We start from the raw sequence: 13,674 nt of genomic DNA on the forward strand, positions 1-13,674 counted from the left end.
AATAATAATACGATACAATAATATAATACAAATATATATATCAATTTGGGGGTCCTTGACATGAAAAAGTTTGAGAACCACTGCTCTAGTTTAAGCCATTTAAAAGACATACATCATAAATGTATTTTTTCAATAAATGTGTGTCTTTAAAAAAAAAACTGGCAATTAGAAGTGTTCTAGTATGCGCCATTTAAAAGACACACATCATAAATGTATTTTTAAAATAGATTTGTGTCTTTTAAAAAACATTACAATCTCGTGATCTTATTTTGAAGGCAACCGGAAACCTTATTGTTGCTAGCTCAAAAACCGGATGTCCTATCGTTGCTGACGGAACGGAGCTACAAAACCCGACATTTGATCAACAACAAAATATAGATTAATACATTTGACAACATACAGCTGACATCCCAAAATGGAGTCTTAATATCCAGCAAGTAGCCTAGCCTAATATAAATTAATAACTGCAAACAAATTACAAGTTTAGGCTATCAAATCAATATCCTACAAAAGTAGAGATAAGCTGTGACCTCACCGGCGCTCTGATGGACAATAAATAAATAATCATTTTGCAAACAACATCCATGTTCTGTTCTCTTGTCAATAATGATACAAATGGAACGTTTATTTCAGCAGCTAGAGTTTGACATTGTTTGAGTGCGTTTTGGCTGCACAGCGCAGCTCCTCGTTTAAGTTAATCGTCTTCACCCGCTGCTTCGCAACAGGGCAGATCTCCGCCAGGGCACTATATTATATTTATATATTATATTTATTTGATTTAAAAAATCAACTTAAGTCATTATTAGTGCAAGTTCATAGGTGGACACTGGACACAATAGGGACATTTGGGCACCTCGATGTAAAATTGGCTATTTAAGTATATAAATGCATTTTAGTGGGCACTTTTTTTTTTTTTTACACTTTAACGGGAATTCCCGGGAAGCCCGGGAAAAGGTCTGAAAATTCCCGGGAATTAAAATTTGATATTTCCCGGAAAATGTTAAACCCTAGTGTGTATACAGACATTTGGTGGTAAACGGCCCAGCAGTTTGACTCATAGACAGACCCATTTCTAGACGGCTTGTCTTCTACAGAACCACGCATGAAAAATGGCTCCTGAACTGGCAGTACCATACCCACGATGCATTGTGTGAACAGCCATAGACGACCTAACATCAGGTATAAAGTTAACAATGTTCATTTGATTTGATTTACTGTATCTAATTGTTTCATACTTTGTAAAATGATTAAAAAAACAACTCATATTGGATTTGATTATTTCCAAAATTACGCCTTATAGTTGTCTCGTATTTCAGTAGAAAATACAGTCGCTAATTTGTTATATCTTTGCAAGTTCTTGGCAGGCATTTGACGAATGGACCTGAGTCTGACCTGTACAATGAGTGTGCCAGAGTAACAGTTGACATTGAAAATGAGATTTCAGCAAGCAATTACAGGCAATTTCACTCTTGCTTTATAAAAAATGAATGACGGCAGGTTTGTGCATTACTGTGGGCTGAATACGGCATAATAAAATTGCAACTAATGATCCAGCAATAGAGCCTCTCATACTGTATTTTGGCTCAGCATTTTGATGGTATGTGGCATTCCTGAAAAGCTAGACCTGCAGATAGTACGAGGACACTCGAGCCAAGGTCAACTAGCCTGACGGTGAGACTGACACCTTCAATATCCCTGGCAACGTAGTGCAGGGTGACACCCTCACTCGCTCTTCATTATTGTACCCGACCAGGCACTGAGGAAGGCCATCACACGACATGAAGAGGAGCTCAGCTACACCCAGGAGGAGTCAGTTGTACCAGCTGTCACTGTTACTGACCTGACCTCCACTACACAGACAGTGTAGTGGATGATAACTCATGTCAAACATCTCTGAGCAGTAAGGCCTTCAACACAGACAACACAGCTGTGAAGAACACCCTCAAAGTGAAGGAAGACTAGCTTGGATCTCATCCTCCTTGAAGGACCTCAAGACCAGAAGGGCAATCGCCTGGATGGTGCTTCATGACTGAAAATACTTTGTGGAAGTCTGGGCTCATCAGGGAAATCGAATAACCTCTTCATCTCAACTGTTGAATCCTTCCTGTATGGAGCAGAAACACTCACACCCAGGAGAAGTCATTGGATGGGTGTTACACCAGGCTGCACCATATTGCAGAGGATGTCTCATGGAGGGAACTCATGAACAAAGTTGACCTCTACGCTGAACTACCCCTGGTTAACATTGAGCCGACGTTACCCCAGTGGAATCGAGTCTTAGTCTTAGTGTACTGCCCTCATTGAAGTGTTAGGCAACAACAATTAGGCAGCCAGCCACTCCATTCAAAAACTCCATTCAAAAAAGAGACAGGAGTCAGGGATTAGGTGTCTTGTCAGGAGTGAAACTGTAACACAGTAAAGTGTACAAAATACAATACAGTTACAATAAGCATGATGTATACAGGCATCAAAAGGCAATCAAATAATTGTCATCACAGCATTACAATAAACATGAAACTTACAAACAATGCTTCTTCTGTAGTGTTAAACCGCACAGCCAACATCTCTATGCACAGCAAACATTTCTCTGCCTTCTCTCCCTCCGACAGGTGCAGACTGATTACCCCTCAATTGCTAGTTACACAGGTGATACACTCAAGGAAAGTGGGTCACAAACAGGCACACAAAATCCTTCAATTAAACAGACATTAGCCTGGAAGGCAAAAAATTTAGTAATAGTACTGTAGTAGTAGTAGTAGTTGGGTCAGCATTAGATGCTCTGTACTGTAGTATCCTGGAGGAAGGGGGTTACACTGTATACATGTGTGGAGGAAATACAGGTTTTGGAGGATTTAACTAATTTGCTTAAATTAGTCTTAAAAAGACTCAGACACGCCCACTGGTCTTTTCAAATCAACGCTATCTGCCAAGACTGTGCAGATGGCCGATTACCTCGCCATGGGAGGATGGGAAAAAGGGGTAGTGACAAGGGAAAAAAACAAAAACAGCCAGCCAAAACAAGACAGCCACATTATTGACTAAATCTGAAGAGAAGAAAAATAGTCAAATGTGCATAGGGAGAAACTGGGGGACAGGAAGAGGCTTGGGGCTGCTTGTAAAAGCACAGAATGTGTCTGTTCCAAGACGACTGATGATTTTTGTGAATCATATCTTCTCGGTTGCCTCTATGGTGGTCACAAGATGGATTGTTGCAGTTTGTGTGTGTGTGTGTGTGTGTGTGTGTGTGTGTGTGTGTGTGTGTGTGTGTGTGTGTGTGTGTGTGCATCATGTGTGCACGCGTGACTCTGTGTGTGTGTGTGTGTGCGTGCTTGCACACACTTATGTTTGCATATGTCTGTGTGTGCACACGTTTCTATATGATATTCTAGACTCACACCTTCTCCACGTTCCAAACACGCTCCAGAAAACAGCTAAAGAATAAACTACACACTCCCACACACAATGATTTAGATTTTTGTTAGTGTGAAGATTAGTTCAACACCACTAGTCAATATTTAGAGTTGCTATGTGTGCCTTCTGTCTTAAAGGAGCCTGGAGAATTGAAATACTAAATAATCTTTAGTCCATATTAGTAGTGGTGTTCAGCATTGCCAGAGGGCTCCTAGATATCTAAACAGAAGTATAAAACAACGTTAAGCCTATTTACTAATCACCGGCACCTGTGTCTGGGGAAGTAGAGCGGTTAATGAGCTGTCTGTACAGTACAGACATCAGGGTCTAATAATCTCTGAGTCAATAGTCAGCCTTGTGCCTTTAGATTTTTAATGAGACTTGGTGAAACATATTGTGTACATAGGGGCTGGTAATAAAATCTGTTGACAATCTAGGGTCCCAATACATTTTAAATCTTCCCAGCAGCCAGGGAAATGTCGATAAAAAGCAAATAAGCATGCTGACACATACACTGACTGACATGACATGGGATGCTGCGATCCCACTGTAGGTCTCACCATTAAGTGCCACTGTAATTTCACTTTTGCCGACAAGAGAAGTATCGAACTTCTCATAAAACAGGTCTCTTGTTCTGAACAACTATTACTAAGTAACATATTACTGTAATATTACTACTTTCCCTATAACGAGTAGTGTACAGATATGGCCAAAACAGTAATTAGTTCAGATATAGACTGTATACAGTACGTATCAGGTTTGCAGTTTGGCTTATTGGTAACTCCTCCATGTGAATTTTATTATTGTTCCAATACAATGAATTCAGTTCTACAATGAGCTGTCTAAACAGGTTGTACTGTACAGTAATTTAATGAGTAACTTCATGAGGTACTTTTGATACCGAGTAATAATGAAAGTTGTATAATGAAATATTATTATAATATCAATTTTCAACCACTACACCCACAACCACACTTTTCACCCTCTAGACTTCCACCCAGAATATGGATGCTGGGGTTAAAGGAGTAATACAGTAAGTAAATAGTAACTTATTAGGCTTCCCGAGTATCTTGCCCAACACTGGCTCTGAATCATAATAATATTTAAATCAATATTTCCAATAATTTTAGCGGTAGGTAGTCTTACAGATTCATACAATGTTCTGCATTTGTATTTGAGTAAATAATCCATTTTATAGCGTCGATTTGTGAGGAATGAATCTGGTCATGTCAGGGAGAGGGGAGCGCTCAATTTGATTCATTCAACACCCTGCGTATGTGCAACAATATACTGTATTATGACAGTATACATTATTCCTGCTTAGCCTGGGTTTTACTAAAACAGAAGGGTTCACCACCTGACTCTTGTAAAGCTCCTATGGTAATCCATAACAGATCTTGTTCTAATTTTTGTTTTGTTTTTCTCTGGTGTTGCAAATATTGCTGCAGTATGTCAGACCAGTCTGACATTAAAGTATTCATCATCGTCGTCATCATCATCATCACCATTATCATTATAATCTGTCCTGCAGCACAGGGTTTATCGTAATGTTTACATCACTCTGCAGCTCATTTTTGGAGAGTGGTGTACAGTAATAATGTTCATTCTTTTCTGTGGTGTTGCAAATGACAATTGCCAGACCAGTCTGACAATAAAGTATTCATCATCATCATCATCATCATCATCACGTGTCCTGCAGGACTAGATTTATTATCATCTGTACATCACTCGCAGCTCATTTTTGGAGAGTGATGTAATAATGTTTATTACTCTTGTTTTTATCACTATTATTATTAGCAGTAGTGGTGATAGTATTTATTGAAAGCCGTCACTATGACTCATGACTAGAAGGCAATTACTGTAAGTGATAATGTTTCTCAGAGTCAGTCATTAACGCAACCTAACAAGGGTATCAAAATTGCTCAGCCAGCGAGAGCATCTATTTCATCATGCCCGTCTGTATCATTAAGTCTGATTTATAGCTGCTTTATTAGATCTACAAGCTCATTTTGACCCAGTGTTAATTTCGCTGACTAAAACTATGATGAAAAATGTTCATCGACTACCTTTTTTCACTGATGAAAACGAAATAAAAACTAAGCTATGATGACTTAAACTAAGACTAAATATATTGACAATTTTTTCAACAAATAAAAACTAGAATAAAATGTTAGGGAGGGACTAGTGGAGAAGGGATTCATTATAACTAAAAGACAAGTCTTTTTATGTTTGGTTGCGCTGCGGTGTTCTCTGAAAATAGCAGATCTACAAGCTGGGCTATTTTCAGCATGCAACCAAGTGTTAAATCTGCCATTACGAGTCAGGACGCCATCAAGGCCGGCCAAAATACATTTTCATGTCGTCAAAATCAACTGTAGATTTAGTCGACTAAAATCTTATATTTAGTCGACTAAAACTAGACTAAAACTAAAACTTTTCAGATGACTAAAATATGACTAAAACAAAATGACATTTTATTCAAAAGACTATGACTAAACAAAATCAAAATTTGCTGTCAAAATTAACACCGTTTTGACCTTGTGACACTGCCGTATGTAGAAGATATACTACTCCTGCAGCAGAAGTGCCCTTAAAAAACATTCTTAGCATGGCTTGTTATAGTGTGAAATCTGGTGCTTGAGGATGTTTGTTTCACAGTCAGGTTAGTTTGGAGGACCCTGGTTCCTGTGGATTTTCCATAGTTTACAGAGAAAGGAGAGGAGGGACTGGTCGAAGGCCTCCTTGACACGTTTGCTCAACAAATCCTCCACGCACACACGCACGCGTGCACGCACACACATTGGAGAGGATGTTCACATCACTGGTGGTGTCTCGGGGCTGTGGGAAGATGACGGTGTTAAAGGTGCAGAACTCGAGTCTGATCAAAGAGATTAATAATTTCTATCACGCCAGACATTTGACATCTTATGAAATAAGATACTACTGGTCTCTTTAATGTGTTGATCCTTGGCTTGGCTTGTCAATGCAACATTCATGGCCCAGGATAAAATAAAGTTGAGGACCACTTCTCTGCTATGTACTGTAATTGTGTCCATGCAGGGCAGAGACGTGGTAGTTTCAAAGCATCAGTTGAGCCCTCAGGAGGTTGAGATTGAATGGTGTGTTTTGTGGTGTAAATCACTTACAAGCTCTGAGGAGAGCCTTTGTGCCTTGAGCTAAGCCCATAATATTCAGAGACCACAAAAACAGTTTTTTATGATCGTTCTAGTCCAGATCTACAACTATTTGAATGGGAGAATAACAACTTAAATTGATTCTGATTATCATGCTTGTAGCAGAGACAGCTGGCTCTCTGAGGGGACACCGCTTACCATCTGGGGATGCTGTCTTGTGATGATCTGAAAAGGAGTAAAATATTTAGACATTCACAGACAGACAGACAGACAGACAGGAAAACGCACAAGGAGACAGACAGACAGAGAGAGGGATTGAAAAGCTGATATATATTCAGGGGGCTTTAGAAAGTCTGAATTCAAAATGTTTTCCCCTGAAATGTTTAATTCATTTCGAGGCGTCTCTCAGAGCAGAGCCTCTGTCTCGTGTCTAGGTGAAAAGACATTCTTTGGAGGTGAGGGATGAAAAGGCATTCATGAAAATCTACTCATTGTGGTGCACACACCTTTAGGATGCAGCACCTTCTGTTTAAGGACAAAATATATAATTTAACAATACAATAATACAATAATAATCTGACCAGTTTCATTGGATTTCATTGGATCAAATCGACAGGAAGTGGAAAACACACAGCCTAGGAAACATGTGAATAGGCTACAGTATACCTCTTGAGCCACTGCCGCCTTCTTCATCAAGTTTTCATGTACATTCCAGCTTCGAAAAGATGCAGTAAGGGGTGTCTATATTTGTAAAAGAACAAATGTTAAAAGACAGTGTGCCTGAAAACAGTATTGCCTGTGTACAGAATGCGAAGGCCATTTTAAGTAGTGGTGGAGATGACTACAGATTACAGAACAAAGACAAATCTTCTAAGGCAGGGGTTTTCTGGTCTGTGAAGATTACATGTTCTCCCTGACCATGCATTCAGTAATGTAAAAAAGTGAAAGCTCACAATCAGTCGAAAAACCCTGTTCTAAGCTACCAGTATACAATTAAGAGAACATGCTTATAACCCACCAGGAACTAATGTTACTTAACAATCTGATCGCCTCTGTGTGTACTGTAAAATACCAACTCATATCCACAAGTTTCCTAGGCACCTAGGGCATTATGGGCATCACTTCCTGTCGATTTGATCAGGTATCAGGGATCAAATCGACAGGAAGTGATGCCCATAATGCCCTAGGAAACTTGTGGATAGCATTACACAGAATATTGTTATTATACAGTATCACAAACCACAGCATGCCTAAAGTTTGAATATATAGAACAAACCCAGTGAGGCCACATCAATGATAAAATAGGCCCATCTGTCGTTAATTTTGGCAAGACAGTCTTAAACACAGCTAAAAAGGTTACACATCAAAGCTATGAGTCTGAAAACAAACAAAAATAATATTATCCTATAACTTATCCAGCAAGTTTTCCAGAAAGAGAGTGATGTTTTTCACTGGAATGAACTCTGCCACTCCTTCCACTCATCCCTGAATTTAGGTTATTCTCTCTTATTATTATTCTCATTTACAGTAAACTGCACTGGATGATCAGTGAGAAAGTTCTTGAGTGTTGAGAATTAATTCTCAAAGAGTGCAGTGCTGGCCCCAAAAGTCAATGCGTATTTAATTGCAGTCAGCATGCACACTTGGCATCGCCTCAAGTGGCTCTTGGAATTGGGTGACAAGTTGTTTAATTATAAACTGTCCTCCATCTGGAGGATGGTGCTTTCAAAGGTTTTTACAATTTACAATAGTCTTGATGGAGGTGACAGAAGTGATGAATAACTGTGTTCCTAAAGTTCTGCTTCGAAGACACAACCTGTGGAGTGGAACCAAAGTTGAAGAAGAAAATTATCCGTTTAAATATGACCTTTAAATGTCTGCTGTTTATTCAGGCATAATACTTCACCTTCAGCAAAACATCCCGCCCTGACATAAACATTTGCACAGGAAAATGAGCGCAAACTTGTGACTGAACAGATGGGCAAGTGCTAATATTTGCACATGTTGATTAGATAGTTTATCTATTAATCTGTCAATAAACTAACACCTTGAAGCAAACCATGCATGAGTTGTCATGGTTTAAGTCAAGTTAAATCAGTCAATTTTATTTATAGTATATCAGAATCAGCTTTATTGTCACTATTGGAGAGAGCCTGCCTTTAAAAGGTCAAATAGTGCCATATGGGCACATCCGGTTCCATCCCGTCGGCCATTTGACAGCTTGAGAGTGAGAATGCGTTGTTAAAAGATGAATGTTGTTACAGATCTCAACTCATAGTTACCGGTCACAAATCTCTGTCTCTGTCTGTCTGTCTGTCTGTCTGTGTGTTTCTATGTGCAGGGCGTTGCTGAAAATGAGCACTTGTGCTCAGCTACTACCCTGGGTAAATAAAGAACAAAACAAAAAAACAAAAAAAAAAATGGATCGAGGTTGCTCTTCTTCAATAAAGTGACAATACAGTAGCTACACTTGAGAGAGAAATGGGAAAACACAAGACTGTAGAGAACCATTAACAGTGCGTATTCAGTACATCATTTGATTGGCAGTGGAAGACACGCTGGAACAATTTTGTGGGACTCGGGCCAAATGAACAAGAGGAAGACCCAAGCTGCTGTATCACCCCCTCAAGATAACTGGAGTTAATAAGTGAGAAATTACTCATTGTGCCCATGGAGGTACATTAATGTGGGGGCAGAGACAGACCAGATCTATTAACATGAGGATTGAAGAAGATTGCAAACTCATTACATTGCGAGAGAGAGAGAGAGAGAGAGAGAGAGAGAGAGAGAGAGAGAGAGAGAGAGAGAGGGGGGGGGGGGGGGGGAGTTCAGAAGTCTTTGGTTTTAAAAACAATTTAGTTGTAGAAGACCGGCAGTTTTCTGGGAACTTGTTCCAGATATGTGTTGCATAAAAACTGAAAGCTTCACCACGTTTAGATAAAGGCGGACAATTTGTCATATACAGGGAGGGAGTTAGTTACATCTTGGAGGGACTCGGACAGCTGAAGGACCCTGTTATAGGCCCTTATAGAGGCCCCTATGCAGCAAGATACACAGCAATTAGAGAGACTATGAACCACCGAATTGGCAGAATGGCTTTTCATGACTGCCTAACAGAAAGAGTTGTTTTGAGATCCAGACTCGCCATGTGCTAGGGTGTTCTATTTATTACCCAAAATACAGTCCTGGAGAGGTGGGCTGTCCCTCATATGGGGGGGAACCAATTCGTCCAATCGTCAGCAACTGTGGTTCAGCCACCTACATAGCTGAGTACCGCTCATAGCTGACTACCACTATATGAATCTGTTGTCAAACACACATGCACACGCACACACACGCACACGCACACGCACACACACACGCACGCACGCACGCACGCACGCACGCACGCACGCACACACACACACACACACACACACACACACACACACACACACACACACACACACACACACGCGCGCACAAACACACGCACAAACACACGCACACATTACATCAAAGACATTCGAGTTTGTCCAAGATCCATCAGATAGAGCTCTCATGCATTTTTTCCCCCAGTGGATGTAGACTCCCTCTACACTTCAACGGGACTGGGGGCTACAATAGAAAAGAGAAAACAACATCAGGTTTGAATCTAATAACAACAGCAACATGTCGTAGAATGAGGAGTGTATTGCTTACCACCCGAAGCAGGTCCTTCCACCAAGAAGAGCCAGCAAAGAATGAGTACTTTTCACAGTTAAAGCCTGATGAACACCAACTCAGCGCAGCTGTCGAGCTGGTTAGTCAAGAGAGCAGATGTCATCACATCAAGCTTTGGAATATACCTCCCCTCAATGACCTGGCCTATAGGACACAACGCTGTCCGAGGTGCTGAACCCTGTAGAAATGTTCACCTGCCTCACCTGAGCGGCGGTTCGATAGCGAGACTCCACAACACTCGCACACGCACACATTCATATTCATATTCCTAAGATCTAAGGATCTTAGGAATTTAGGGATTTAAGGATCTTAATTAACCACACATCCTGCTTTTACTATACAACAGTGGAGAGAGGCAGAAAAGAGCGTCTGCCACTGTAAAAATCCATGTCAATTTAATTCGAGCAACTGCCATTTTTCCCCTGATGACTGACGGTGCGTTTTAACAGCGGGCAACTCTGGGCGATGCCGGGCGATATCGCCCAAAAAGATAAAGAAAATCCATCTTTCATCGCCCCCCCGCCCACTTCGCCCGATCGCCGGCTCTCATATAGACTTTCATTATATTTTGGGCGATGTTGCCCGGCATCGCCCGAGAGTTGCCCGCTGTTAAAACGCAGGGATAGACTTTCATTATATTTTGGGCGATGTTGCCCGGCATCGCCCGAGAGTTGCCCGCTGTTAAAACGCAGGGTCAGGTGCCCTTTGTCAATGTAGGCATTTTTTATTATTTATAAGGCCTGTCCACTGCCTGTGTGGCCCTTATCAAGAAGAACATTTGCTGGGGGTGCTGGACAAGTCCAATGCATAATAAATGAATGCAAGAAGTTTTTTCTTTTGCGTCAACAAACGCACGTGAAGTTGATTCCCTTCTCCTATTTGTACATACTGTAGTGCGTGATGTCACTGTAGCAGAATAATACTTTTTATGCTAGGCATATAGTTTAAACTTGATTTTATTTTTTTATGTTCACTTGCCGAATACGTAAATAGTAATTATTTTGTAAATCATGCACCTGGATTATTTTCCTCTGCTCCTAAGTATTTATATTCAGTACCACAACAGAGCGAGTTAGTGTTGAGCCTTGAAGGATGGCATAAAGCTATATCATGTCCCTAAGGACAAAGCAGGTAGACAAATACCCAGAGACAGACAGAATCAGTAAGTGAGTGAATTTGGACTAACGCCTTCTGATCTCTTGCCCTAGGCTGTTTTTTGTCCAATTCCCATCCTTCTACTCTTGTCTCCCTCTGTTTTCATCTTCTCCACTCAGCTCAACCTGTCCCTCCTGATACAACTCTCCTGGAAGTATAATGCTGTTGTAGAGGAAGGGATCCTGTCCAAAATGTACTGGGCCAAAGTCTACTGAAGGCCATTCAAAAGGTGATCAGACAGCATTGAGCTCCACACCGTGATCGACAAATGTGTTGATTTGGTGGAGAAAATAAAATTTGAGAGGGCTTGTCGAGAGAGTGAACGTTTATTTTGGCTGGTATCTGTTTGTCCCCCTATTTTCACAAAAGCCTGTATCGGTTTTGTATGCCTCATACCAAAATGTTCTTGTGTAACTAAGAAATTGTGTTTTATGTGTTAAAAAAACTCAAAGCTTTGGACTGCTAAGCCTCCTTTTTACAATGTGTATATATTCTGTTTTATATCAGGCCTATGTTTGTTTTATGCATAGCCAGTTAAATGAACAACCAGTGGAGATCTTTTCTGGTCTTTTTTAATCAACCCTAATCTTGCCACCTGTTGGATAAATACTGTTACAATATGTAAATAATTGTCAAGACAAGAAGCCATGAATGAACCACATGAATGCATTAGTATGTTACAATGAGTGTGCAATGAGCTACTGTGCTGAAGAAAGCGTAAAGATAAACAATGAAAAAATAAATATAACCCTGCGATTCTAAGACAAAACTTCTTTTGAATAGTCATAAATATTAACAAATATTTTCAAGTGCTCATCTTACAGACTTACATGGCAACCTTTGAGAAATTCAACAAAATGTTCCCTATCAACAAAGCTCTGTATTTTACCCGTTGCATAATTATATATTTTTTCCATGGCCATACTGTTGGAAAGTGTTTTAATCCAATGTTCAACTGTAGGAACCTCTGAACTTTTCTATGCAATTCCATGCAACCTTTTTTATCGGCATCTGATGGTCTTAACTCTGGTGAAAGTAACCCATGAATAAACATCCTAGGACAAACAGGCAGAACAGAATAAATAACAACAATAATGTATGGAATTTTAGCCAGCTCCATAAACAATTCAAAGCCACATTTAATACATGAATCAGGATTATTATTATCCAAGCGGTGCAACAGGGAGGGAGTAATATTTGTACAAATGATCCATTTAAATTGAATCAATTTAAGTCTGGTGCTAATAGACTGGGTTTGAAGATTATAAAAAACGCTCTTCCAGTCAGTTTCAGAGATTTCACCATCAAAGTCATTGGACCAAGCCACTTTTGTGTTGTTCGACGATTCTTTAGAATGAACTACATGAATGCATAAAGCTGAGACATGGCCATTCAAGACCCTGGAGATGATGTAATAATGCCATCTCAAGGCTAGACATAGAAGGTTTTACATAGGAACTGTTTAACTGCTGTTGATGTGTAGCTTCTATCTTGGAACTATTTGAAAAAAGCATTTTGACGGAATATTTGTTGACGGAATATTTGTTTCTTTACAAATTAATAAAACTGTAAAATAAACCCTTATCATAATACCAATCCATAACTTTACTAATCCCTTTCCCCGCCCAGGATATGAAACCCAGGTCATCTGGAGGAAATCTGCAGTGTAAACGGTGAAAGATCTGACCCCTGATCTGATGGCTGGCCCTGAACAAGTGTATGAAAAGGCAGAGGAGGCTGTGAAGTCCAAACCTGACTGGGCCAGTGACAGGCTGAAGATGACTGAGGAGGTGTTGTATGGTGTCCGGCATTAAGCTCTGCACCCTCATTAACAGCTGTGCTGCAGAGATTAAGGAGGCTCGTGGAAAGTGAACATTTAAGCTTTCATAGTTTCTGAATAGCTGACATTCACTTCTGGAACAAACTTCTGGAACACTGCAAGTGTGCTACAACTCTTGGTTCTAAAAAACCTTGCTGTTTGTTTATGAAGATTTTTTTTTATTTCTACTTTTAATTTCTACTCTTAATTTACATTTTTGTTGTTTTCAAATGTCCTACTGTTCAGAACAAAGTGTTCTGAACCAAATTAGTAAGCCCGCGGCTTACTAATTTGGTTGTGATCTATTTCTTCCAGTATGAGTCAAGGTTGTGCTAATTGAAATGCAGCATGCTCGTTGCACTCCCCAAAACGCAGCCATGGTCGCACACAGAATATGAATCATTTCTGTTAACCTCTGCTTTATTGAGAATCTTTAGTCATCTTCTGCATTGT

Source organism: Gymnoscopelus microlampas (genome assembly GCF_963454915.1).
Source record: "Gymnoscopelus microlampas genome assembly, chromosome: 24".
NCBI lineage: Eukaryota > Metazoa > Chordata > Actinopteri > Myctophiformes > Myctophidae > Gymnoscopelus > Gymnoscopelus microlampas.